The sequence below is a fragment of the Ambystoma mexicanum genome, chromosome 6q (genome assembly GCF_040938575.1).
Source record: "Ambystoma mexicanum isolate Mex_15411 chromosome 6q, UKY_AmexF1_1, whole genome shotgun sequence".
Taxonomy (NCBI): Eukaryota; Metazoa; Chordata; class Amphibia; order Caudata; family Ambystomatidae; genus Ambystoma; species Ambystoma mexicanum.
This window is the reverse complement of record NC_090937.1, coordinates 1,493,200,472-1,493,224,567: the sequence shown is the minus strand read 5'-3', so window position 1 is coordinate 1,493,224,567 and position 24,096 is coordinate 1,493,200,472.

Here is a 24,096-nt window from a genome sequence, read left to right as displayed (position 1 = left end):
ATTGTCCTGGTATACTGGTTGCCCGGTGGGGTAGACATTTCTGAATCCTCCCCCTTGCTGTTGTGTGTTATAGCCGTATCCCCTCCCCCTCATCATTCCTCCCCTTCCCTGTTATAATTATAATATCCAGCTCCTGGCGTTGAGTATCCTCCTCCCATGTTAGTCGTGTATGGTTGGGGTGGTGGCAGCTGTTGTGCTACAATCTGTGATGATTGTATTTGTGAGGGATCTTGTGCAGCCACTACTTGTGTGGGGTTTTGAGTCATTGTTGCAGGTGTAGTTATTAGTGCACCTTCCATCGTGTATTTAGTAAGTTTTTTCTGTACCAATTTAGCCTCTTCCGCTTTTCTATCCTCTTCCTTTTGTTTCATCTTTTCTTGCCATGTCCTACAATGATGTACTATCATCAGTTGTATTTCTGGCCATGCTTTTGCTTCCATCCCCACTACCTTCTTCAGTTGTTTCTGAACTGCTTCTGGGAGCCCTTGTATTAGTATATGATAGAATATTGCTGGTGTTTTGTCCCATTGTTCTCTAGTTTCCTTACGCCACTTCTCTTGAATTTCCTGGATATAATCAACAGGATCTTCGTTCTAACGCATCTTGCGTGATGTAATTGCTCCTATGTCTGATGTGTCTAGGTACTGTACCCTCAGCGCTCGCCATAATGCATGTCTGCAGTTTGCGAATGGTGCCCCATCGTGTGATGTGTTTGTTATGGTGACCCCTGGGAAGCCTGCTCTCTTCCAGATGTCATCTGCTGCATCTCCCAATATTAATATTAGAAGGCCCTTTACATCCCCTACTGCCAGTTTCTGTCCTGCGGTGTGTTTTTCCATTTCATATATCCATTTTCCCGCACCTCCATTTAATGATGGGAGCCTGCACTTTATATTTTCCTTGTCTGCATGCTTCCAAGGGACGTATTGTGGTCTAACCCCTCCCCTCTCCAGAAGTGGCATTAAGTTGTGTCCTGTTTGACCCCCTGGGTTCCCCCAAGTCGAGTCTGTGTACTCCTCCTCTTCTTCCGTGTCGTCTACATCGTCAATTGTGTCCATATTTCCCCTGCTCGTAACTGTTTCTCCTCCATCTCTTCCCCTTCTTTTATCATTTCCTTTATTTGATGTGGGCGTGTGTATTCGTTCTTCCTGCCTTCGTCCAGGGAGATCTCTAAGCCTTCCTGCATAGGGTCTCAGTTCGTGAGGGGCGGGTGCGGGTGTAGGTGGGCATGTTGCTCGGGATGAGTGCGGGGTGGTGGAGCATGTTGGACGGGATGATGAGGGTGTAGCTGCACGTGTCTGCCTTCCCGCCATTCCTCGCTCTTCCCCCTCACTTCCCTCCAGTTCTTCCATTCTCCTGCAGGCCCATGGTGATTCTCTATTTGTCCGGGTGATGTATAATTTATCTAGGCTTTCCCTTTCACTATTTCTTCCTTCCTTCTCCATTCCTTCTTCTTCCTCACTACAAAAGCCATCCAGGAGTGACAACCCCCAATCTGTCTTTTTACCCCCGATCGTTACTGTTTTTAAGTCTATTAGATCCGTTCCTCCCGTTTCTTCTTTGCCAATTGCTCCCCTTTGTGCTGATGTTGTTGCTACTTCTGTGTCTCTGCATACATACCTCCTTACTTCACTCTCCCCTCTCCTATCTTCTTTTTCCCCTTCTTTTTTCTCCTTTATTTCTCTACCAATTTCCTCTCTTCTCTTTATTAATTCCTCCATTACTTCACTACTCGTCTGTTCCAATATCCTTTCTTCTTCTCTCTTCCTTTCCCATCTCGCTCTTTCCCGCTCTAATATACTCTCTATCATCCTCCCTTCTTCGTATTTCTTTGTGGTTTCTGATAGTAATCTCCTCTTCCATATTTCGATTTCTTTTTCTTTCTCTTCTTCCTCTCTTTTCTTGTCACGCAGTGCTGCTCTGGATACCCTTTCTGCTACTGCCTTTACCCTTTCGGCTTCTCTCTTTTGCACCTCAGTTCGTTCCCTCATTTTTTCCAACTCATTCTTACTTTCTTTCCTTTCCCGTGCTCTCTCTTTTTCCTCTCTCTCAAGCTGCTTGATCAGCGCATTCTGCTCATCCCTTAATTCTGCTAATCGTTCCTCCAAAATCTCTTCCTTTTGTCGTAACAGCTCTTCCTCCTTTCTTTTCCCCTCTTCCCCTTTCATTTCACTCTTCCTGGTATTATCCTCGTCCATTTTCCTTACTACTTCCTTCTCTTCTCCTGTTAATGAACCTCGTAATTTTAATAATACCTGCGCAGCTACCCACTCATCATGTCCTATTGCTACGATCTGTTCTTCGCCAATCCTCCCCTCCCCTGCGGGCATCTTCGTACAAGCTGATCCCGTCGTACTAGTCTGCTCCCCTCTCGTGTGGCCACCTGTAGCTGTATATGGTGGCGGGCTGTATGCCGGGTTCGAGTACCCCTCAGCCGCCCTTAATTGTTCTCTTACTATTTCTCGTAGTTCTGTCAAAGGATATAACCCCCCTTCCTCCATTTTCGCTACCTTCGCTAGGGGCATATCGTCGCTCTGTTCCTTTTTTATTTCCTTTTCGTTTAGGTTGTTACTCTTTTCTCCTCCCTCTTGTCCGTTCCCCGTGTTCTGTGTGCCTTCACTCTCTTTTTCCCCATTCTCTCCTTCCTCCTTAATCTTCTTCTCTTCCGTTGTTTCCCCCATAGTGAACATTCCGTTTGGTCCTGGTCGGGACCCTTGGAAAATCCTCTATAAGTTAAACACCTCCACATGGTGTGTCAACTTCTTCCCCTTGTATGTGTTATGCAGATGGGTTAATAGTGAATGTTGGGTATATGGATCGAAACTGTCATTAGGCGGCCATGGTGTCGTCATTTTGTTGTCCGTTCCCTGTGTCCATTCTATGCTGTATTTGATCAGTTTCTCCGTATGGGGTGACAGTGTTTTACATATGTGCTGTAGTGGGGTAGTGAGGGTGTTCCCCCACCCTCCCGATCCTGTCCCGTATGACATAGTAGCACTTCACTTGTTATCCTACCCCTATTTGGTAGCGATTATCTTGCTAATAGTGTATGCTATACAATCTTAGATCTTTGCCTGGCCCCGTAATTTTGGGGACTTGCGATTGTCCGCTAAGGAAAAATAGTAAAATATAGCATTTGCATTTGTATATTCTTTTCTTTCTTTTCTTCCTTTACTGAACACCTTTACGGCCCCCTATGGCCGAGGCGCACGTAGCCCCCTGCGGCTGTGTGCCCCGTGTGACGTTCTTATACAGCCGTCCCACTTTGTTTTACCCCTCCTCCTCTTTCTTCACTTGTCGTGGCCGGCGTTCTCCGTGCGCGGCCACGTCCCCCTTTTCACCTTGCCCCGATCTACTCGTTACCGTTTATCTCCGTCTCCACTCCCTTACCATTATTCTCTTCCCCACCACTCTCCGAAAAATGCCTTGTGTTCGAGATATCCTATGAAGGCCCTACTGGTGACGTCACCGATCTCTTCCAAAACTAATGGTAAGTTCTTTACATGTTTTTAAAGGTTCGAAATACGCTTGCAATCTACCCCCGTTAACCCCACAGCTGTCCTCTTGTCACGCCTGGAACAAGGTAATCAACAATATAATCAGACTGCGCACAATGCGTCGCCTCGCGTGTGAATCGCCCCTCGACAGGAGGGGTTAACCAGCCAATTATCTTCCGTATTAGGCAACCAGATAGCTACCGCCTACAGGGAAATGTCATCTATCTATCGAGTTTTCTGCTTGATCAATAGGGATCCTCATCTAATCATTGATCAATAATCACCAAATCGTAGGAAACCGCACACACACACACCCTTACACGTGGTCGCGACCTAGGCCAATCAGTGTCTACGAGCAGCCGCACGTGATGTTTTCGTGCTCCGCCCCCTCCTCTTCCGTAACGCAGCGGACTGCTCTCGCACTTGTCCAGCTACCATTCATTTCACCGTCAACACTGATTTATCAAACCTTCGCCGCGCACCTGTGTAACACCTCCCACCTTCCGTATTCTATTCCCTCCCCCTCCCTCACAATTTCACATTGCTTGTTGGGCGTGGCATACTCAGCAAGTTCTCTTGATGCGGGGCCGCTCGACTGCGTGCACCCCTCCAAGCGGCTCGCCACCTCCCCTCGTCTGGACCACGTCTGGACACTCGCCAACCGCGGGCGGGATACTTCTCAACCGGCTCCCGAAGGCCAATATCCGGATTGCGCTGTCCAGTCTTCTCGCAGTTCCGCAATGGTCCTGTAGTCCTCAAAAAGGGGGCAGCCGCAGAGGGGGCCGCGCCGCCGGGCCTCCTCGCAACGAGAGCACTCGGAAAAATAAAATAAAAGCAGATCTTAAACAGATCTCAGCAGTGCCTCCAACTTGTCGGGGGGAAATTCTCCCGGGGTCTGCTGGCAGTCCGCGGACCCCCGGGCAGGGAGGCCCCAACTCCTCCCGCGTATCCCAAAAATGAGTATGGGGCACACGCAAGAAGCAAAGTGGTTCTGCTGTTTATTAAAAAACGGCAGGGATGGGTCAAGGATCGTACGCGTCCGTCCTGACTCTCTCTCAAAATTCATGGGGCTCGCAGGCCCTTTTTACCTCAGTATGACGTGCTACTTGCGTCACCTGGGAAAGTTAGCAAAAAACCTATCGCCACTCTGGATTGGTTCCTCGAGTGGTAGGGTTAGTATAGCATACGTATAGAGAGCGCTGTTAGTGGTTGAGGGTCAGTCAGGTGGTATACTTGGGTTGTCCCTTCTATTAGATGCACGAAAATTGTTACATGAAGACCCCTGAGGATTGGCTAATGTTAATGGCGTCAGTGATAAGTGCCACATGTTCTGATTGGTCCACTTGCGAGCCCACCAGCCTGGGACCATCGTTGTTCCCAGCTCGCGGTGCACCTGTCATTTGCAACAATGTATATCTATGGGTATGTGCAGACAATGCGTGGATTTGTTCATATGCTGGAGAGCAGACTACTCCCACCGCCGCAGATGTCCATTGAGTCGCTTCATTGTTGCTGCCTGTGTCTCAAAACGTGGGATCCAGGCGCCTCCTTCCTCCTGGGTCTGGCACCCTGTCAGGTTCGGCTTGGTCACGTGAGGAGAGGCTGTGGTTGAGGCAGAATTCTGCACATTTAATATTGCATTTTCCACTGTGTGTCTGGCTTAGTTTGCAGGTGTGACCTTGGCTTCGGCTTGTGGCATGCGAGTTTGCAACATTGTTCCCTTGGCTGTCTGTTCTCGATGGGCTCATTCTGCAGGGTCAGCAATTAAACTCTGGCTCGTTCAATGTTCGTGGAGGCTCTTGCTTGCGGCCTACTTGGGCCTGGTGCATAGGTGGGGATGTTTGATGCACGGCACTTTAAGTTACGGTGTCATATTGCTTTATCCCCAGTATCATGTCTTCATTATATTTCTCATTGCAAAGCATGGGTTAGGAGAAGTGTCAGCAAGCATTTTAGATGAGTTTGTTGTGCGTCTTGCGTTTCTGCATTTTGAAAAACCTATGTGAAAAATAATAAAGATGCGCGTCAGTGGGTGTGTCCGTCACCTACGTCATAGCACTGAATATGTTCTTTGTGTGGATTGGTGTGGGAGTGTCCAGTGTGCATGTTTGCACAGGTGTTCTGATCGTTGGCTAGGTCGTCATGGCATTTACTGTTGAATGGTTCAGTCGAGTTCATCCATGCCGCAGGTGTCGGTTTGGGAAGGGCAGGCTGGTGGGCAGGCTGGTGGGCACATCCGTATGTTCCTGTACCAGGGTATTTGGTCGTCTGGTAGATAGGCAAACTCCTCTTGTGGCGGCTGTCTGGGCCGCGATCCTCTAGGCCAGGGGCGTGAGGGGATTGGTGGGAGTCTTTTGTTCCATTCTCCCACTTCAGTAGAAATAACCTTTAACATTAACATATGCATGTGTGTGCCCGCCTACTAACCTAACTAGTTAGTTGCCGCTGTGACATGGCTGCCTTGAAGTTGCCCACATGACATCCCAGAGCCAACCACCCATCCACCAGTGATTACAGTAGCAGAGTGGTGTAGTTGCCATTCAGTCTGACTGAATCAGGAGCGCTCAGCGCTGTCACCTTCCAGCTCATAGCTATTTAGGAAAATGGATAACAAGCAAAGCAGCACCGGTGTGGCACATCAGTCTCGTGAATAACAAAGATCCAGTCCAGGATGAAAAAATGTGTGGCCCATACAGACTGTTGTTCCTTCTTGTGTTCTTGTGTGACTATGAATGACTCACAGTTGAAATAACATAGTTGTCAAAATGCCACATCATAATGAAACTGAGTCTGAGACCATAAGTGATGGTGCTCAGAGCTCACCCCTTAGCTCACCCCTGGTAAACACTCCCACAAATTAAGCACTGATTAAGACTAACCATATCATGATACAGTTTTATTTCAACTTCAGTCAAAAAAGCAATGATGCAATACTTCCCCATTATGCCATGGAGGTGGTTTACCGCATTCGCAAGCTATACCACTCCATCAACGTGCAGATGGTATGTGATGCCAGCAAGATGATCACACATTGCTGTGCCCCACATCAATGCACAATGTAATGGTGCTGCGGAACTCCACGCTACCCCGCTACATGGAGCGACATGCTGCACGATGTGCCTTGTTGCTGGGTAAGTCTGCTCACAAGCCCATGGTAGTGTTTTTGGGGGGGGGGGGGGGCATTTATATGGTACCTGGGTGTATTTGGGGGGGGTGACATGCATATGGTACCTGGGTGTGTTTGGGGGGGCATGCATATGGCCTGGGTGTGTTTGGGGGGGGAGGGAATGCATATGGTATCTGTGTGTGTTTGGGGAGGGAGGCATGCATATGGTACCTGTATGTCCTCTGACCCATGGGCTTAAATGTGGTGGTGACTGGATACTGTCCAAGCTGGAAAACACTGCACCCCTAATCACCAACCTGAACATGACACTGACAATGCATGCTGACATACTCTGGCCGCACACCAATGTCAAAATGTCACACTCTCAAGCAGCGCACTATCCTGATCATGTCCACTGCACATCATCAGACCGTACCCAAAGCACCACAGTGCACCAACATGCAGTCACAAGGCTTAATATACAAGACCGCATCAAACCACCTCACAGATCATGCATCCACCACAGGAACAACGCATAGCACCATGGCTAAATGTGTAGATGAATGCCAACACAATAATCTACTTGTGACAAGACTACTGTAAATTCAACCCATCAAGTAGTCAACATCACCCATATGAGCGTGATTGGACACCCACTGCATATAAGTATCAGCATGCAAGTGGACACCCTGCATCATCAAAAAAACTCATCCCTACACCTGTGGACCATAACACCAAACACATTGTGGCATGGCGTCATGAAATTTTCTGCAAGCATGATACTCCAAACAACATGTGAGATGGTGTATATCAGCCTATATCATCAAACACTGGCCTACATGAATTTGGTCACATCACCTGCCACACATCCCTCACATGTGAGTACATCAGGGTCCCCCTCACTCCATCTGGGTGAGTGGTGAGTCTGATGTCAAGTCCCCTCAGTCCTGTATGTCACACTTGCCCACCACCATGGTTTGGCAAGCTGTGAACAGGCCAGCTAGTTGAACAAATGTGTAGTCAATGGCTGCCATCAATGGCTGCCATCAGAAATATCCTGCATATGATCATGTGACATGACAATGTACAGGCAGAGCACAGAATGAATTGAAGAATTACCCTCACGCATACCTTATTGTGCTCCCATGCAGGTGATACAGGCTATGCCCTGAAGCTGTGGCTCATCACCCCTGTCAGGAATCCGCCGAACAGGCACGATGAGGACTACAATCTGGCTCATACACGTACCCGTGTCGTGATAGAGCACACCTTTGGCCTGTTGAAGGCACAGTTTTGCCGTCTCAGCAGGTAGGGTGGGGCACTCCTGTACGGGCCTGAGAAGGTGGGCATGATCATCATGGTATGTGCCATGCTGCACAACATGTGCGTCTGACCGAACGTACCTCTGCCACCTGACATTGACCAGCAACCACCAGGTGAGGATGAAGATGATGAAGGAGAAGGTGTGGCACATCAGCCAGGTGTTGATGCACATGAGGGATAGATCAATTATTCTAAAGCACATGGATGCAGAGGGTGCCATGGATGAGGGACTCTGGGCACTGGGTGTGGGGGTAGATGGACACTGTGCACTGTAAACCAATAAAATCACACACACCCAATAAGCAATATCCAGTCTTGTGTTTTTTTGTACACAGCGGGTGCATTAAACAGGTGATATTTACAACATGCATAGACCCTGCACCTCACACACACACACCATCCCACTTCCCCTCCCCCAACACCCCCAAACACCCCCTCCCCGCCACTACTGTGAAACCAGCATGCACCCGCTTGCTGTTTCTGTTTATAGCCTTAATGATGGCCACACTGCTGGCACGCATTTTGCGCCTTCTTTCCTCCACATCTGCAATGTATTGTTTTACAAGTTCATGCATCGCCTCTTGCTGGCCATCCATCTGTGACATGCACCCCTCTATGTCCCGGATCACAGTGGAGGTTGATGGTACATTTGCAGAGGCGGCCAATACGAGGGTGTTTTCAAATGGGGACCACTCTGCATGTGTGCCCTCACCTCCTGACTCAGGCTGAGGGGTGCCCTGTGGGGTGATGTGTGGGGTGACCTGAGGGCTTGGGATTTGCACGGCATCCTCAGACAGGGTCCCTCCCTCGTAGGTGTGCTCCTCACAATGGCCCCCATCCTCATCGCCACTATGGGGCGCAGATGCAGCTACCTCCCCCACAGAAACTGTGGCAGCCGACTTCGTTCCCTCATGCTCCGAATCTATGGTTGTGGCCACGTCCTGTGTGACCATTGACTCCTGGGGTGTGGTGCAGGTCTTTGGTGGTCCTGTGCTGGTGGTTGTGTAGATGGTGTTTCACTGGTATGTCCCTTGCATGCCACTCAGACAATCGTACTGCCCCTGGACGTCAATGGCCTGGTGCCATCGTCCCTGGACCTGGCCCTTTTGACAAGTGTTGTGGCCTTGGCACCTGCTCCATGGTCATCACTGTCTACATCCGTGCCTGTGGGGGACAAAGAGAGGCAGGGTATCAGTGATGGTAGTACTTGCATCATGCATGCATTGGTGCCTGCGCAGTTTTTGCCATGTGGATCGTTCCATGCTTGTTGTTGTGGCTGACTAGGTTCGTGCTATGTTAGGGGGGGGTGGAATTGGCATCCCGCAGGTTTTGGTATGTTTGCCGTGGTGTCTGCTGTGGGGCCTACAGGTGTGTTGTGGTTTGCGTGCAGGTGACACATGCTGTTTATCTGTGTGTCGGGTGTGTTTTGGGTATGGGTGCCGCATGCAGCATGCATGTTGATGTGACAGTGGTGGGGCCAACATCTAGACAGGGATATGTGTATGTGTGTATGATGGGCCATGTATTGGCTTGCATCACTATCACATTTTTTGCCCGACATTGTACTTTGCATGTCAGTTGTTTGTGTGGACACTCACCTTCATCAACTGATGATGGTACTCCAAACTCTGCTGCACCGACCCCTTCAATTCCCTCCATGTCTATGGTGGTGCTGCACGTTTCTTCACACCTGCTGAGCTTGATGGGGGAGTGGGCCTCGCTGCCTGTTGCCTACCCCTGGCTACAATTTGCCGACAGTTTATTTCTTACACGTAGCCGTAGATCGTCCCACCACTTCTTAACATCCTTCACAGTGTGTGCGGTGGTGTCAACCGCACTGACACTCTGTACCACATCCTCCCAGATCTGCTTCTTATGGAGCTGTGCTGGACGTCTCAGGTCTGAGCAGAAAACCACGTCTGCCTGCTCTGCTGTAGTGTCCACCAATATATTCAGTTCCTCATCACTGAATCTTGGCTTGCGCTGGCAGAGAGTGCCTTTATGTGTGGCTTTTTACATCTTCTTCGAGTTCTGTATGCATTTTCCCAAAACAGGTCCTGTCTATCAAGGATTGCAATAGATTATGTTTTTAAAGATGGCCGCCGCTGCATTTCCCGTTCAGGCTGATGACGCTACTTCCTGGTCCGCTGATGACGGACCCAGTTATACCATTAGCGGTACTGCCGGGTCCGTTACTTAGGGGTGCTCAGAGGCGGAGGAGTTATTAGCGCATTAGATGATGACAGTATCAGGGGTTTGAGGGATGTTACCGGCATGGCAGTACGGCCGCTATTTGCAGCGTCAAGGCTACCTGGACCCATTATTATCACCATGCCGTTAATGACGGGATTTTACCGCAATTCTCATAATTAGGCCCTTGTCTTTGACCGTTGCCTTAGAATAAAATGCATTTATGATTTAGAGAGAGAGCCTTAACTACAGTCAAAAGAAAATGTGATCATGTGTGGGTTGAGTGATCAGGTTTTAAGGTAGAGCTGAGGCCTAAGGAAATGTCAGAAAAGCATGGATTGTTTGGGGAAACCTTAGATGAGGAGAGAGCATGGAGAGAGGATTTGACTTCAACAAGGTATGGGGCCAGAAAATGAGGTTTGACCCGGCTTTAGTTAAAGTGGAATTAGGGGAGAAATAAAGGAGAGGGAACCAAAATGTTGAAGTGTATAAGGAAATGGTCAGTTCTAGAAGTGTAAATGTCGACAATGGATGGGATATTGGCAGATATGGAGGTGAGGACAAGGCAGTGGCCTTCAAGTTAATTTGTGCACGCAAGTGAGTATTTAATTGGCTCACTTCATAGGTTAGTGAGGAGTGACGGGTCCAGTGTGTGTGAGTGACTTAGAATGGAAATCAGTAACTTGTTTGGAATTGAGTGCTTTATGGAGTGAGCATAAGTGAAATTGCTCAGAAATGTTTGAGTAAATGAATACATTAGTATTTGAGAGTGTGTATGTATGTGCACGAACGAGTTTGTGAGTGAGAGAACACCATGAATACCTCACCTTTGAGTGATACATTATTATTATTGCTACTAAAAAATGAAACATATCTTGTATATGACAATCAATTTAAGGGAGTTCAAATGCTCGCATACGGCATCTGAACAGCTGCAGCTTGTTAAGCTATTGTATTTTCTACAGGCTAATATGCGATTGAACGTGCTTCAGAACATGCACAGTCTGCATGTGTTACACATCTTCAAACCATAATGTAAATATCAGGAGAAAACTAAGCAAAGAATCATCACATTGGTATGTGTTGTATGTACATGATTCACAAACATATTCATTGTGAATTTCATGAACATCTTACTGGATTGTTGTGGATAAAAGAAAATGTATCGTTGTATTACAGAGATGGTCTTGATATATTTGAACTACTGGCTGACTTACCTTCCTCAACTGTACCCAGAAAACAGCAGCAGAGACTTCTGAATGATTTGAAGCCCCATTACAAAAAGCTGAATTTGGTGGCAGGTGCAACTTTTTTGGTGAAAGATAAGTAACTCCTATTCATTAGGGGGATCTTCCTTATTTATATGGGGTAAATAAGGGAATAGTATTGCCAGTGGGTATGATTTACAAATATGTTACGGCATAATAAAAAAAAAACGAAACCATGGTGTTGTTGAGAAAAAGGGGAATGTCCCATGGATCGTTTTTGTTGGTACACTAGGGTGGGCAGAAGTTAAAGACTTGATTATGAGTTACTTTCTGAATTGTAGAAGCATGGTTTGAGTCTGATGCTGATGGGGAGGAGGTTCCATAATCTTGGGGCGTAGGCAGAGAAGACTTGTTTTATGGTCCTTTCCTTTTTGCAGCAGCTGATTTCGAGTCTGCATGGGTCCTGGCACGCGGTGGTGTGCTAGCCGCCAGAGATGCTGAGTTTCTCTGCGAGGTAGGTGGATGACTTGAGGGCAACTGTGTTACAGATGATGCATCAAGAACTGAAGTGATTTGTGAGTGCTGTGGGAGCCAGTGAAGGTCAATGAGGGCCAGGGTGATGTGGTTCTATCTGTGTAGACCCTTAATGAGGTATGCGCCTGTGTGTCGAACACTTCTCAGGGGCACAAGGGAGGAGAACAGAAGGCCTTCAAGGAGGGCATTGCCCCCATCCAGGCAGGATAGGAACAGTGCTTGAACGGTGGATCTAAAGCTGTCCAGAGGGAGGAAGAGCTTGACTTTCTGAGGAGGGAGAGCTGATAACAAGCTGTCTGAGTTTTCTGAGCTATGTGTCCTCATGATGCATGGTTGATAGCGAGGTTTGTATGTCTGGGTGTTCGGTGTTGCTGGTGAGGAGGAGGAATTCGGTTTTGGAGGGGTTGAGCTTCAAGTATGCACTGACCAACCAAGACTGGATCAGCGAGAGTCAGGTTTTGAGCCTGTGAATGTGCTTGATGGAGTCAATCTATAGTTATAGCTTTGTGCCCAAGGAAGCTTGCACGATAAAGAATTTGAAAACAATACCGAGATGGTTTTCTGTCTTGGAGTTATTACAACAATTGTTCACCAAACATGGAAGCACCTACTAATCAAAGAGAAAAAGAAATAACTCCTGTTCAGTGAACACCTGCTGCTCAATTCAATCATTCCCCAAATATTGTAACATACGCTTCCAGAGTGATATATTTCACAGAGTTCAACCTCAAATGCGGAGCTCTTACAGACTGATAAAACGCAGGTGCAAACCTTGAAGCTGTATTTCTGTGATGTTAAAATAGATCTGAACTTCAAAACTGCAATGTTTAATCAATTGGTATGCATCACTGATCTCACCTTACGCTGTTCCTGATTTGGGAATTGAGGAAACAGTGTTCCCTTTTTATCCCTTGAATGACCCTCATGACACCAAGCCATTAAATAGCTCCTCCCACATTTGTTCCACTTTTTCTGAGCTTGTCCACTGATTACACTGTGTATTGATTATCATAGTCATAATGGAGCCATTCCCAGGTGTCTACCAATTATGGTTGCTGAATAATCCTACATTTTGCTTTGTAATGAAAAGTCAATAGCAGTAACTTCGGCTGTTACAAATAGGACAATATACAAGTCCACACATGTTCCCTATTTAGCCTGGAAATAACATCTCAGTCTTTTGAATCAAGTAAATAGATCGTCATTAGTGGTTCAGACAGTGATGGATGTGAGGGAAATGATAAAAGCACTTTGCTCTGCAGCTTGTATCAGACCAAACACTGGTTGGGTTATCCGGAGAAGGATGCTTCAACCTGTCACATTAAATCTGTTTGAAGCTGGCTTGTAAACGCAACCAGATCTTTACCAGCCAATGGTATTCTACATAGACTGTAAATTGTATTTCCAGATTTTCTTTTTTTTTTTTGTTGAAATTTGCTCAGAGCTGGAACATAACTTAAAGTATGAACACTTTCAAGCTTAATTAACACATGTGTTCTTCAAATTAATACACCAGAATCATTGCTTTTCTGCGCAATATACTATATTGTTTAAGTCCACTATATTATTATAAGATTTGTACAATAATCCGACAGTGATTGTGTGATTGGTGAAATAAAACATTACATTCAAAACACTATGAATGAATGGTGATACACTTACTTCACTTGATGAACAGTAGGATATGCATGTGTTTTCTCCGGTGAACACAATTACATTTTTGACAGATCTGAGCCTCTCTGCATTTTTAAAAATAAAGTTCAATTTTAATTCGATGCATTCTACATATCTCGTTTTCAGTTGATGTTGGTAATAAATCAATATTTTTGTGGAATGTCTTCAAAAGCTCAACTGTCTAGTGTTATCTCTCAGGTGCACCCTTGTCATGGTAGTAAGAGGTGGAAATCATCACTAATATGATCCATTTTAAGCCTCCCCACATACACTTGCAACAGTCACTACACTGAGCATCTGCCATTCACTTGAAATGGATCAGCACAGTTCACAGCTTTTCACCATCAGTTTGTTTTAGGGAAATAGCCTTGGGTTCTATTTCGTCTGACATCTTTAATAATTACATGAAATACCAGCTGCCATACTCCAAACTCAGGTGTGCCTTTTATTTAAAGATCAAACTGCCTTCAGGTTGATTGTCCTTCATACAGTCCTGGACGGCTGGTTCTCCACCTCTGGTCGAGAGCTTTGGACAGTGCAACTGTCCCAAAGGAGGTGAGAATGTTCAGAATGTCTCTTTGGCCTTAAAGATTTTTTAAGGAACTGAGGGAATTCTGCTGAATGAGTGTGATAATTCTTCTTTTAAGGGCACAAGTCTTCAGGTGATTGGTCTAAAGGTAGCCTGCTTTCGAGGACCAATACAAGCTCCTGGCTGGAGTGGACTATGTGATGTTAATCTTCACCTGAAGTACCTTGACCCAGAGGAAGTGGAGGAGACAGGAAACGGAAAGAGAGACATTGAGAATCAAAATGGTGGAAGGCTTCTTCCAGCGTCCAGGGCACTTCTGCTTCTCCTATTCCTGCCCCTCCCCTCCTACTGACATGAAAGACCTTTGGATATGCAGCATCCTGGTTGTGAGGCTACTCCTTCTGAATGGGTGTGCTCCTTTGATGCCTTGGCCCAGGTCAGCTGCCTGTTATACAGCTGTATATGTGGGAAAGGTATACCGACCCTCAAAAAGAGAATCAAAGAGAGGGTGGTTCCTATGGGTTTCGGTCCTGCTGTAGTGCAGTATTGGCCCGTCTAACCTGAATACACATTCCCTTCCACAACAGAGCTGACTCACAGGAACTGACACATGTGAAATATCAATTGGGATGTGGCAGCCATGATCAGAAGTATCGCTAGACTTGGCATGCTGCAACAGACAAGAGACACGTTGCCTGAGACCCTCTTGGGCCGCATTTTGTAAACTCTTGGCTGTTCCCTGCGCTTTCAGTGCCTTTATTCTCCATCCTACCCTTCCTCTGCATTCATTCCCTTCTTTCGATTCCCCCCGCCTCCCAGCCCATCCTTCTCCCCTGACTGGTGGGTGATTGCAGTGCTCCTGACCTACTGTCCTGCTGAGCTCCATATGCGGCACTTGGCATGCTACAGCAGGTGAGACACATGTTGCCTGAGTCCCTCCTGGGCCGTATTTTGTAAACTCTTGGCTGTTTCCAGCACTTTCAGCGCTGTTGTTCTTCCTCCCACCCCTCCTCTGCATCCATTTACGCCTACCGATCCCTTCGACCTACCAGCCCACCCTCCTCTCCTAATTGGTGGGTGATTGTACTACTCCTGGCCTGCCAGCCTGCTGAGCTCCATACGCAGCATTTGGCGTGCTGCAGCAGGTGAGAGACATGTTGCCTGAGACCCTCCTGGGCCGTATTTTGTAAACTCTTGGCTGTTTCCAGCACTTTCAGCGCTGTTGTTCTTCCTCCCACCCCTCCTCTGCATCCATTTACGCCTACCGATCCCTTCCACCTACCAGCCCACCCTCCTCTCCTAATTGGTGGGTGATTGCAGTACTCCTGGCCTACCAGCCTGCTGATCTCCAAACGCAGCATTTGGCATGCTGCAGAAGGTGAGAGACACGTTGCCTGAGACCCTCCTGGGCTGTATTTTGTAAACTCTTAGCTGTTCCCAGCAGTTTCAATGCTGCTGTTCTCCCTCCCACCCCTCCCATGCATCCATTTCCTACTTCCCATCCCGCCCACCTCCCAGCCGGTCCAACTCCGCTGATTGATGTGTTTGTTGGTCATCACTGACCTTCCCAGGGCAGACCCTTACCCATGCAGCCCCGGCAGCTAAGGGCCGCTAGGCAAAGGGTGGCTCCTACAGAGGCGGTCCATATTGTGTCTGCAGATGTCTGCAGGGGAAGCCAGTGAACAGCCATCAACCATCGGGTGACTAGTAAGGTAGGAGTGGCCTCGGTGAGGAATAGATCCTTGACTCTACTCTGATACCCTGCCACATTGCACTAGAATAATTGTGTTACTTGCAGTATTTAAACTGCATTCTGAAACTATTTAAAAGGCATTGTGAAACCTAGGCCTTTCTCCCACTATACAGGACTCTCAGACTTAGATGTGTTTTTTATGCAGTATTTAAATTTCACTGTGAAAGTATTTAAATGGAATTGTGAAAGTATTTAAATTGCATTGTGAAAGTATTGTAATTGCATTGTGAAACCTAGGCCACTATACAAGACTCTCAGACACATTTGTGTTGTCTCCAGTGTTTAAACTATATGTGAAAGTAGTGCTGTCTTTGGTGTTGCCTCTTAGCAAGGCCTGCATCCAGCAAACTGTTCTACGATTATCGGAAAACCTTTTTTTTGTACAATTTTCTACTATTGTCTCATCTCTCTTTTTCTCATCTGCTTGCAGCGACCCTCCATGTGTCCTTCAGTTGTGTTCTCCATGCCTCTACTCTTCCCTTCCCTCCCTTCCCCCTTCCTCTTCTCTCCTTTCCCTACCTACTCTATGGTGCTCTCTGTCTCTCCTATCTTTTCAAATTGCTTCTCTATCGACTATCCCGGTCTCCTCACAAAATCTGGTAGGAAGAAGTTTAAAAAGGACATCCTAGTCTCCAACCCAGGCCTCCCTATCGCTGACACCTATACCAGTGCTTCCTCCTGGCAAATCCTCACCGTCATCTTCTTTGTCATTCCCTCACCAGATCTATGGACTTTTCATATCATCTCTGTGCTTTCTCTTTTCTCTTCTTCTCCCATCAACAATGGCACCCGGTGGGAGGCCCCATGGTCTCCTTCCACTTCCCTAAGGTCATCATTAATGTTTACCTGAATTGTACTGTCTTGGTTCAAGGCCCTCAGGCCAACCTTCTCCTCTTTGATAGACACTTCCTGCACCTCATCAATTTCCTTATTTCTCCTGCTGGCCCCTCTCTTCCCTCCATGGCTCCCTTGCCTCCACCTGCTGTCTCCTTCAGGTTACCTTACCCTCTCCCACTTCCTCTTCTGCCCCCCCTCAGGATTCTTCTACACCTTCGGAGGACATACCTCTGACTTGTACCCCTCCCCGGAAGTCTTTCAAGGATGGCAACCTTCTCCATATTGCCACTCCCATCTCTCGCTCAGCTGTCAAACACTCCTCTGAAATCTGCTGCCTCCTGGAAGAACTTGACCTTGATGTACTTGGTCTAACCAAGACATGGTTAACGGCCAGCTCTGTCACAAGCGTTAACACTTTCCTCCCTGATGGCTACAAGACCCTCTCTCGGTGCCCAGGTCCAGTCGTTCCTGATCTTCTCTGAGTGGATTCCTACCTCTCTCATTCATTCACAGGCCTACTCCTCTTTTGAATGCCTCATCTGCAGGCTCTCTCTCTCTCGTAGCCATTCCCTTACTGTGCCTACCATCTATTGGCCACCTGGTCAGATCTCCTCCTTCCTCTCTGAGTGGGCAGACCTCTCCTCTTCCCTCCTGGTCTCGACCACAAAACTCCTCTTGCTTCATGTCCTCTGCAACTCTCTCTCACTCTCTATCCACTCACTCTGCAGGGCACACGCTGGATGTTCTGATCTCTACAGACCTTACCCTCTCTGTCCCCCTCACCACCCCTCTCTCCTGGAGTGATCACTTTCTCCTCTCCTTCCAGCTCACTCTCCACCACTCAGGCCAAGCAACCTCCAGCACTGCCACATACCTTCTCGGTTATCCGACGAATGAAGTGTGTGTCAGTTGAGCCTCTCGCTGCAACTTTCTCACCCCCCCACCTCCTTTGGCTGTCACACACCCTGACACACCCCTTTCCATGATCCACTCTGCTATATCTGATACTCTTGATGTTCTTGCCCATGTCTTGAGTATCCGCATGAAGCCCAAAGCTAAGTGCAACTCCTGGTATGACTCAGACCTCATCACCCTTAAACGCAGGGTGGCTGAAAGGAAATGGCATTTTTCTGGTACATCCTTTGACAAATTTGCCTGCCGCCTGCTCCAAAGGCAATACCGGCACTCTGTCGTACCAAGAAGGAAGCCCATAACCAACCCAGCATCTCTGCAGCATCCAACAACTCAGCCAATCTCTTTCAAATCTGTAAGGAGCTGGCAAATCCTGTTGCAGTCTCTACCTCTCCTGGCCCCTCCCAGGCCCTCTGCATGGCCCTGGCTTCTCATTTAATTTCTAAAACTCAGGATATCTTGTCCTCTCTCTCTTCCTATCGCCCTTCTCCCTCTACTCCATGCTCTTCCTCTCGCCCTTTCTTTGGTCGGCTCTCCTCCCTCCTTCTCTGTCTTTCCCCTGTTCTCCCCAGATCAGGTTTCTAGAACGATCTATGAAATTCTCATCAAAACAGGTTCACCCCTGTTCCTCCAAAACCATCAAGATCCACATTGACACCCTGTCTCCTGCTCTGGCTGACTTCTGCAACCACTTCTCCACCACTAGAGTCTTCCCCTCTACACTGAAGCACTCCCTTGTGCACACTCTTCTTAAGAAACCCTCTGCCAACCCATCCTGCACAGTTAACTGTCGCCCAATCTATCTCCCAGCTATCTCCCAGCTTAATCTTCACATTGTTGTTTCTCTCCATGACCATCAGTCTGGCTTCAGAGCTGCCAGAAGCATGGAAACTGTTCTCCTGAACATCCGTGAAGCCATGCGCTCCAACCTCGATTCCAACACCCCCTGTGTCACCATCTTACTTGATCTCTCTTCTGCCTTTGACACAGTCAACCATGCCATCCTGATCAACCATCTCTGTGATACCCTGGCTTGGCTAGGCTTTCCTCTCTGATCGGGTTCAAGTTGGTTCCTTCCTCTCCTCTATCTCTATCTGTGGTGTTCCCCAGCGGTCTACCCACTCCCCCTGTCGGTTCAATCAATACCTGGCACTTCTTACCCACTGCATTGTCGCTCTCTGCCCTGCAGAAGACACTGAACTCATTCTCAGGCTCCCTTCCACCGCCTCATCTACTCCTCTCATCTCTGACTCTCTGTCTGCTATCCAGGAGTGGTGTGCTGCCAATGATTTCTGCCTTAATGCCATTAAGACTGAGAGTCTCCTCATCGGTACACCTGCTCCCTCCTTTCCTGTCACTCTCTGGCCGGCCTCTCTTGGCCCTCTTCCTGCTCCCACCTGTGAGGCTTAAAACCTAGGGGTCATCTTCGACTCCACACTCTCATTCTCTCCTCACATCTCTGATGTCACTAAGAAGTCACTAAGAAGTCACTATACCTCAGAGGTATTCTTTCTTTCCTCTCCTTCCCCAGAAGCTCACTGTCTCCAGAGCTCTGGTTCTCTCAAGGCTTTTCTTCTGCAACAGCCTCTTTCTAAATCTGCCTGCCTCTACCCTCCGCCCTCTGCCACTCAGCCAAAACAAGACTGCAAGGCTTGTCCCAGGGATCGTATCTCTCCAGGACTGAAATATCTGCACTGGCTCCCAGTGGCGGTGAGGATTAAATTCAAAACCCTCTACATTGTCAATACCTTCACCTCGCTTCCTAAATATCTTCCTACTAAAGCTCTTCGCTCATCCGCCTCCAACTCCCTCAGGGTCAGTCGCTTCTCCAAGCAACAAGTTGGTGGAAGATCTCTTTCTTTGGATGGGGCCTCTCTCTGGAACTGCCTTCCTGTCTCCCTGAAACTTGAGGAGAACAATCTCCGGGTCCGGAAACACCTCAAGTCCTTCCTCTTTACTTCTGCTTTCTCTCCTCTTCTCCCCTTCTTATTTCTTGGCAGTTACCGTAATTGCACTGGTTACCTGGCTACCCTCTGATCTCGGGCACATATCCCCTCCCCCGCCAGTTGCACACGTGCACTGCTCACCTGGCAACCCTGCACTCGGGGGCTGTTTCTGTATCCCTACAGCCCCCTAACAGCACTGGACACCTGATGTCTGCACTTGCCCTAACACTTGCCAACAGCAGGCCATACTTTTTATTTATTGTTTATTTATTTTTACTGTTATCCTATGTTCTGCACTGCCCCCTCCTCCTATCCCCCACATCCCCCCTGCACTTGCGCGATCTCAATGTCATCTGGCCTAGTAAGATTGTTGTCTCTGTCTTACTTCTGTTCCCCTCCATTGCCTTGCCACACCTTGAAACACTTGTCTATGCCATATCATATCACATCATGCACTATGCCTAAACTCAAGCATAGGTTATTCTTAAAGATTAAATTGCCACCAGAATGGGGACTTATGATCATCGTAGTTTGGGTAAAGGGCACATATCTTAAATGTGGCCCCAGCACTTCAGTGACTTGTCAAGTGGGCATCTTGTGACCTCTGAACCTGTTCAACGGCACAAGCAGAGCAGGTGCTGCAGATCAGTCTACCGTTGCAGCAGGGCACAAGAGCACTGTGCCTTTAGCATGGAGTTGCGAAAAAGGAGAATCCAGTTAGCAGATTACCGCTTTTACACCTTTTCCAGATGGCAATTCCACACATATCCACAATAGGTTTAGTTTAACTGCATCTATTAGTGAACCTTAAGTATGGTATTTACAAATTGGCAAATGTACCGAAAGAACGCTTTCACATGCACATATGCAAGCAGCTTCAACGTTGAGTGGTGCAACATTGCGAGTACTCACTCACGTGTGTTTGTGAAAGTGTCCATGCACACATGTGTCTTCCGCAGCTTTATTGTTGACAGAGTAATATGTGGTTGATAGACATTTCTGCTGGTGAGATTTCTGCATTGCGCACGTTATGTGGAACTGGCATGATCCCAAAGGTTCACTGATGTGCAGTATGTGTATGCCCAGTCCCGCTTAGCTACTATGGTGGTTCCTGGGCGTGTAGATTTCCACAGGGAATGATGTAAGAGGGCACATTCATAGCCCAATGTGGACAATCAGGACCTGAGGGGTGTTGTGGATGGTACAGGACGTTATGGTCCCTCATGCCTGGTTGGTGGCCCTTGCTTTGCTTGTGACATTCACTATTTCTACATGGCCCATGCCACCCGGTACGGGGTGAGCTGCAGATGGATGTAGCTATATTGATGATGATGCTTCAGTGATGCATGGATACATGCATGTTACCTGTGTCATTGTGTGTTTGGATTCACTTGCAGCAGTGGTCAATTTACAGTTCAGGCATTCTTATGGTGTGTTGCATCTCTTAGTTGACATCTCTCTTTTCTGCCTGTGACATGTCCCGGACAGAGGTGGTGTCTGATGGAGTTCATATACTACATTTTGTAATAGGATAGGCTTTGCTACTTACACACATCCATTTCTGCTTTTGGGATGTCTTTGCATATCAAGGCAACTGGATGCATGCCAGGTTCTCATTTGTGTGTGACATGTCTGCTTCATGTGTTGGCTGCGTATGTGATGTCTATGTGTGTGCGTTTCATGTGCTTCTGACATGTGTACTAATGTTCATCGTTTCTCCTCTTTCCAGATGTTGACGCAATGGAGCCAGAGGATGGTGTTGTCATGCCAGACACAGGCTTGCGATCACTCCAGCAATCCAGCACAGGTGGGGGTTGTGGGGTGGTAGGCCACGAGAGACCACTGTGTTGCAGACCATTTTGTCTAGGGCTGGCAATGAGTCTAGCTCAGATGATCACTCTGACGACAATGTCGAGTTGGATGTGCATCGGGTCCATTCATCAGGGGTGAGTGATTCTGATGTGGATGCTCCTCTGTTCGCGATACCTGCACTGAGGGGCCAGATGGTGGTGGGACCTCTGCCTGTGGTGGATCGGGACGCAGGGTCACCCTCCACTCAAGTTGCTGATGTTCCTGGGGCATCAGGTTGACGGAGGAATGTAGTCCTGCAGCCGCAGGCGGTGCCAACACAACAAGGACGTCGGCTCCTTGGGCCCCACAGGTGTCAAGCCCAGCTATGCGGTGACAGCGCGCCACTGGGGTATACCGAGTGGGAGTAAGCCATGGTTGCCAATTCAGAACACCAGGGAGCAGCAATTGATAACATCACTGAGAGCATGGAGCGTGTGGCCCAATCGGTGCTACCCCCTGGTAGGCAGGTGGAACTCCAGCAGCAGTCGGCACAGTCCACAGCCCGCTCACTCAGGCTGGGCATGGCGGCCTCAGACAAGGCACGCCGGGCTTAAATGGTGTCTTTGCCTCAAGCAATTGCTGCTCACACACAGTCACACATGGATGCCATGAGGGTTGAATATGACTCCCTCACATCTACTCTGGGTGTGCTCTTGATGTCCCAGAGGAAGCGGTCAGAGGAGAGGTTGGAGCTGCTATAGAGTACTATCTTGGCTGAGCTACGTGCTTGCCGGGAGGTATACCAGTTGTCCAGCCAGGCCATGCAGGAAGAACACGTGTTACCTTGCAAGAGGAAGCACACGTATCACGCAAGGTTCTACATGCTGAATTACGTGTCATCGCCGCACAGAACCAGGCTCACCCTTCCCGCAGACTTGCTGCCGACTAGGGGCAAACTGCGCCTAGACGTGGTCCGGGTACTGTGCCACGTCAACCTTTTCAGCCAGAGGGTGATTCGGACGACGAGATATCTCACACACAGGACGAGCTGTGCAGGCATTGAGTCCATGGAGGATTTTTTTTTTGTCTCAACATCATCGCATATGGGTGTTGAGGTGCACCCTGTACCTCCCCCCTCCTGGGTGCCCCCCCCGCGTCACATGTGGCCATTTTTGATTTTTCTTCTTAGTTTAGTTAATTAATATGGTTTTTTATTAGTTAGTTTAATTAGGTAATGTATGTTTTTTATAGTTAGTTTAATTAGGTAATATAGTTTAAAATTGCTTGTCTATTCTGCATTCATGTGACGGTGTGCTTTGTGGCTTTTGAAAGCATCCACTGCCTGTTCCAGCTGGGCCCTTCAAGCTTGTCTCGTGTATGTGTTTGCAGCTTGGGGGTCTTGACTCACATGGGCCACTCCTGCTTCCCTTACCCATGGGCTCGCAAGGATGGTTCGGTGTAACGGTGTAACAAACATTTACACAAGGGCTTTGGACTGTCATATCTGTGGCCTGTCTGCTGCTGTACTACTTGTGTTAACACCCCTAGTGGGGATTGTGGGGTTTTTATCCATGCCATGTCTATGATCAATTTCGGTGGGTTTGTGCTCAGACGTCCAACAGAAGCAGACGTGTTTCCAGGAGCTCCAAGCAAGGTGAGCAGCACAAGGGGGCCACACCGCAGCTAACCTTCCCCCAGGCCACTTGCACATGCATGCTAAGTAGTGCCACTGATGGGGAGCTTGGCAAGATATTGTTGTAGAAGCGCACAGTACAGCTAAGATGCGTTGAGGGACAAATGGCAAGTAGCTTTACAAGTTGTCAGGGCACACGGAGGGGCCGTCGCACATATCCTCCAGCCCCCCCTGCTCCATATAAACTGAGTTATTAGCGCAGTAGGGTTCCAAGCCAGGAACTTATACAGCGCACAGGGATACCCAGCGAGGCACAGACTTGTGTGCAGTGCATATCATTTGCAGGTGCAAATTGCTACTTGCACTACCTATTGTAATCCACGGCTGCCAGAACACGACTTGTACTGAAGTTGCACCTCGCTATATGCGTCTAGCAGGTCACCCAGGGACCATTCTATCATGTGTGATTCTTGACGCATTGGTCTTCCATTTACCGTGCGCCCACGTGTGCCTGCCTTACTGCATTGACAGTGGATGAACCATCACAGGGGCAAGCTAACGTATACGTACATAGCAGCAGACAAGTGTGTTTGTTTGTGGAGAAGTCACTTACTTTGGGGCAGGAATGTCGTTGTGTGTGTGTGTTGTAAACACACACAGAATAGTAACTCACGCTCCCTTTGCAGCATTGAACTAATCCTGTCACCGGACCTGAGAGTGCGCAGGCAGGAGGCCAGCACTCACCCAAGAGATAAGTCTCTCTTTGTCTTGCATTACACTTATTTCGTACTATGTGCATGTAGAACATGGTTTCTCCGATTGAGTATGTGTTATTGTCAATAGTTGTATTTTGTATTTTGCCTACTTTCCCTTGCAAATCCAACTCCCCTCTCCTGCCCCTCTTTCCGGTTATCCTAAATACCAATCCCTGTCCAACCAACAGATCCCTGACCCTCTTTCCCCGCCACAGTCTCAGAGGCCAGTGTAAGTTTTACCTTGCTGGCGCCCAGACCACAGGGGGGGGTGGTTGGTTCGTGCCACTTCTGCGCCTGGAGACCGAAGCTGTGACACTACCCATCAGTTGTTGCATCCTCATTGTATGTTGTTTCCGGAATAAAGTACCCTTCCTGTTGAACCATTGTTGAACTGTGCTACCTTGGTAG